This window comes from Myodes glareolus, unplaced genomic scaffold, assembly GCF_982192425.1.
Source record: "Myodes glareolus unplaced genomic scaffold, mMyoGla1.1 HAP1_SCAFFOLD_216, whole genome shotgun sequence".
Lineage (NCBI taxonomy): Eukaryota > Metazoa > Chordata > Mammalia > Rodentia > Cricetidae > Myodes > Myodes glareolus.
The window spans coordinates 3,818-9,152 of record NW_028263366.1 but is presented as its reverse complement, the minus strand read 5'-3'; the positions used below and the strand labels follow the sequence as shown (position 1 = coordinate 9,152).

At 47.0% G+C, this 5,335-nt stretch overlaps 1 long non-coding RNA gene across 1 annotated transcript; it reads left to right on the top strand.

Moving 5' to 3' along the window:
* Positions 1–342: 342 nt before the first annotated feature.
* Positions 343–1,351, top strand: LOC148117013 (uncharacterized). Its single transcript, XR_015737242.1, has 2 exons — positions 343–711; positions 1,057–1,351. It is a non-coding gene; the product is annotated as an uncharacterized LOC148117013 (long non-coding RNA).
* The last annotated feature ends 3,984 nt before the right edge of the window (positions 1,352–5,335 follow it).

Below are 5,335 nucleotides of genomic sequence, written 5' to 3'. Positions count from 1 at the left end.
ACCCGACACCTAGCGGTGGGACGACGCGAACGACTCAAGCCTTCTGGTCGACCCGCTCAAGTCTCCCGGCACCCTCCCCAGCCGTGGCTTTCGTTCGGTTCCATCCCAGACGCACCCATAGGCGACTCTTCCGGCACAACCTCCTACACAGAGACCGTCCCCAAGCACGACACCGACCGCGGGACACGCCCGCCCGCCAGCCGGGACTCTCGTCACTCTTTCCGCCTCACAAAAGCCACTTCGCCCTCCTTGTCGGCGACCGAGGACCAGGAGCGTTGCACAAAACGGCCAACACCGCTAGGTGGCGCCCGACGACCCACCCGACCCACAGAGATCGCTCGCTCGGCCGCGGCGCGCGAGCCTTCTCTGGCGCGACAGAGTGTCCTCCCACGCTCACGCCCGGAGGTGACACGCACCCACGACAGGGCAGGGGACTCCCCGTCGTCGGTTCCCCCACACCCCATCCCCGAACATGGGTGAACGCGGGCTGGCCGGGACGGACGTTCGGGAGGAGCCACGGACGCTCAGGCTACGAAAACGAAAGGAGAAACCGAGACCACAGGCAGCTAGCTAGGAAAACAGGCCAATCGCTCTCCCTCGTGGAGAGGGAGGGAGGGAGGGAGGGAGGCTCACGGGAAACAAAGAGTGCGTCTCCACGATCAGTGACAGTATTAAGTGGGCCAGTCGAGGGGCTGCGACACTTAGAGCACGGTGAGAGGGAGAGACCGAGGGACTGAGGGAGACCGAGGACCGAGGGAGGGAGGGAGGTGGCCATGGCAGGCAGTCTCCTGCCATCCGAGTCTCCTTTCAAAGACATAGACTTCACCTTGGCCACTGCTTACTTGCTTGCTTGCTTGCTTGCTTGCTTGCTTGCTTGCTTGCCTGCTTGCTTGCCTGCTTGCTTGCTTGCAGTTCTTTTTCTCCACACCACTCCCCACACCCCCGGCACCTACTTCTCAGACTAAATACCGAGTCAGAGAAAACGAAAACAGTCGTGGAATAATGTGTTTGTTTGTGTGTGTGTTTTAAAATATCTCCATTGGATTTCATTTCCAGGAATAATAGGGTCATGCGGATCTGTTGTGAACATTTTCACTTAGGACGGAGAAAATTAAAAGGTCGTTTGATGGATTTCTGGTGGAGGGTCTATTTCCCACCGCGATGAAGATGATCTCCTGATCCTTGTACTTTCAGTTTCTGAGTGCTGCTGGCATGACAGACACGGGCCCTCACACGCGCGTTGACGAGACAGTACTGACTGAGTGACAGCATGGAGCCCGTAGGACAAGGCTTCGGCTTCCCCTTCCCCTCCCACATAAACCAGAAAAATAAATAAATAGATCAATAAATACCCAGAGGCAGAAACATGGAAGCAGCTTCTCAGACCCTTTAGAGAAGGCTCCTGAGGTCTGACTGGGGTGACACACGTGGCAGAGGAGACGACTAGGCCAGGGCTCCTCCCTTCACAACCATCATCCAGGCCCCCAGCACTGCCTGCCTGCCTTCCTCCCTCCCTCCTTCCCTCCTTTTATAAATGCCAGGTTATTTATTTTAATTGACTTATTTTTAATTGCGTTGGGAGGCTAGACATTTTTGGGTTTTCGGGAGTGGACAGACATACGAAAGGAAGGAAGGAAGGAAGGAAGGAAGGAAGGAAGGAAGGAAGGAAGGAAGGAGAGAAAGGATCAGAGCAGTGAATATACAGGTGCACTGTCATTACACCAATGTGGACTGCAGATAGAAAATAAGAGGAAGAAAAAAAGAATAGAATGTCACCAAAAGGTCAGCCTGGTCTATAAAAGTGAGTTCCAGGACAGCCAGAGCTATTCTATGAAATTGCCCGAGTTCAAATCAGCAATTTCCCAACTCCAACAAGAATGTTTACAGGAAAGGCAACAGATAAAGGCCCATCAAAGAAGTCCAGTGGAGCTGTAGGCACACCCTTTGAAACTTCTCTATTGCAAGGTCACAGAGTTAGGAAAGGATCTTGATCTTAAACTTTCCTTAATAGTAAGTCTCTGTGTGTATCATACTCAAGCCAAGTGCCCTCAGAGCTCATGGAAGATGAAACAGAGCTCTACAATAAGAGACGGGTGTTGGGGTGGGGGGGGGGATTCACTCAAGAAAATTAAAGCAAAGCCCTACACTAACCCTGGCACACAGTAAAATCAGTCCTATGAGGAAATTTTTAGCTCTAATTGCCCACGTTTTACAAAGGCTTCTAACCGGGAAGTGATGATGCATGCCTTTAGTTCCAGCACGCGGCCTGGTCTCCAAGAGCGAGTTCCAGGACTGACTCAAAAACTAGAGAGAAACCCTGTCACAAAAAAAGAACAAACAAACAAAAAAATCTATTACATAAATCAATAGATGCATACATAGATGGAAGAATAGATGAGAGACAGACAGAAAGAGAGAGAGAGAGAGAGAGAGAGAGAGAGAGAGAGAGAGAGACCCAAACCCCATCTTCTGTCTTCTGATGGTACCAGGCTCTCTCCCAGGGGTCACAGAGGAAGGTGGGCAGGCAGCAACGCAGACAGTGTACGTGTGTGATATCAAGCAAGCCTATATGTGATATATAGGGTCTAATAGGGCATTGTCAGTATTACATTGGGGTAGGTCTCAGGAGCACAAGAATCCAAATCTCTGATGTATTCCCTGTCACCAGAAGAGGGCACTAGATCCCCACCATGTGGTTTCTGGAAATTCTCTGCAGTTCTGATTGTTTTCATTGTTCCTCCTGCTTGCCTGTATTTAGTGAGAGAGTGGGTAACACTCCTCCCTGCTTCTCTGTGTGTCTGTGCCTGTCACATCCTGGATAGTCAGAGTGCCCGCCACCTATGCCTGCCTGAGATGTAGCCGGCAGCCCTGGCTGGGGCTGGGGGAAAGGGAGAGAGTGGATTCTCCTGGAGAGCCATGGGCAGAGGCTCTGTGGATTCCCTGCAAGAGGCCTCACTGTTTCAGGTACAGCTGTGACCAGGTCTGAATCCAGGACAGACTCCAAAGCCAGAGAGAATCCCTGTCTCAGAAAATAACAACAACAACAACAAAAAAATAAGTAAACTAATAGATAAATTGATAGCCAGGCAGAGACTCAGAGAGATGATAAAACACCTCAGAGATCAGGGAGCCCAAGGCAGGCAGGTCACTGCGAGTGTAAGGCTACCTTGTTCTGCAGACTGAGATTCAGGACAGGCAAAATGACACAGATAAATTCTGTTTAAAAAAAATGGTGTTCAGTGCATGCCTTTAATCCCTGCACTAGGAGGCAGAGGCAGATGGATCTCTGTGAGTCTGAGGCCAGTCTTGTCTACAAAGTGAGTTCCAGGGCATACAAGGATACACAAGGAAACCCTAAGTTGAAAAACCACAAATAAACAAACAGATAATAACAATAAAAATATTTGAGAGTTCAAATAATTGACTTCATCCACAATAAAAAAATATGGATATCAAAATATCAAATGCACTTGAACACATTGACACAGGAGACCGCTTCCTAAATATAACCCCAGTAGCACAGACACCGAGAGAAACAAAATGAATACAGGAGACCTCCTGACACTGAAAAGCTTCTGCAAAGCAAACGACATGGCCAACAAGACAAAACGACGGCCTACACAATGGGAAAAGATCTTCACTAACCCCACATCAGACAGAGGTCTGGTCTCCACAATATACAAAGAACTCAAGAAATTGGTCATCTAAAGAACAAAGAATCCAATTGACAAAATGGAGTACAGACCTAAACAGAGAACTCTCAATGGAGGAATCTAAAATGGCTGACAGACACTGAAGAAAATGGTCAACATCCTTAGTCATCAGAGAAATGTACATCAAAACGAGTTTCTATGTCTCTTGGATGAAAGAATGAAAGGAGTGCATCCCCACACCCCGGCTCAGTGTTTAGTATCACGTTCTGTTAATTTCTTGTACATTTAGTTTAATTTCACATTTTGTTCATCTCTCTTGGTCTGCACCAAGTGTTTCCCTGTGTGGGGTGGGGCATGGAAGGTGTCTTATTTCAGAACATTTTATTTTACTTTGCTTTGAGACGGTCTTTCCAGTTGTGTAGAACTTAGTTTAATTCCAAATTTTTAAAAAAGATTTGTGGGTTTTTTTATTTTTTTAATATTTATTTATTTATGTACACAATATTCTGTCTCTGTGTATGCCTGAAGGCCAGAAAAGGGATCCAGACCTCATTACATATGGTTCATGAGCCAGCATGTGGTTCCTGGGAATTGAACTCAGGGCCTTTGGAAGAGCAGGCAATGCTCTTAACCACTGAGCCATCTCTCCAGCCCTAAAGAATTTTTTATGGTTTGTTTAACTTTATTTTACATGCAGTGGCATGAATGTGTCAGTTCATCCAGAAATTGGATTTACAATCACTTATGTGCTGCTGCCATGTGGGTCCTAGGAATTGAACCCACTTCTTCAGGAAGAGCCACCAAACCATCTCTCCAGGCCTTCCTTTAATTTAACAAATGTATTGGTGTGTCTCTAGGTGTGCCTCTCTCTCTCTCTCTCTCTCTCTCTCTCTCTCTCTCTCTCTCTCTCTGTGTGTGTGTGTGTGTGTGTGTGTGTGTGTGTGTGTGTGTGTGTGACTCTGTGTGTCTGTGGGGTGGCCTTTGACTTTACCAAGGTGAACACATTCAAGAGAAGAGATGGTGATTTACAGATAGAACACAAAAAAAAACAAAACAAAAACAAACAGATAGCTTGATCTTTAAAAGTGAGTTCCAGGACAGCCAAGGCAGGGCTATTACCTGAAATTGACTGAATTCATATCAGCAATTTCTCAACTCCAACAAGAATGTTTACAGAGAAGTCAAGAAAAAAAAATCATGTTGAATGAAGTGCCAGAGTCAAAGACCTGCTCCACTACCTGCCAACCCTGGCTGTATTTTGAATCTCATATTTGATTTCTCTCTCCACGTACATTGAGTTTAATACATGTGAAGGCAGACTGAAGAAAACAATCAAGAAAAAGAGAAAACATGAGGAGTGGGACAAAACAGAGATCTAGAATGGGAGAGAGAGGGAGAGAGAGAGAGAGAGAGAGAGAGAGAGCGCATTCACCTCAGTCCTGTGAGAAAACCACCTCAGTCCTTTGAAGAAATTTATAAGTCTCATTGCCTACCATTCTAAAAATTAAAACCATCTACTTGGGTGGTGGCGGCGGCGCATTCCTTTATTCCCGGTTCTCAGCCTATTCTACAAGAGCTACTTCCAGGACTGGGTCCAAAGCCAGAGAGAAGAAAAGTTTGTGATTTACTTAACTTCATTATATGTGCAATGGTGTGAGGGTGTCAGATCACCCCGGAACTGC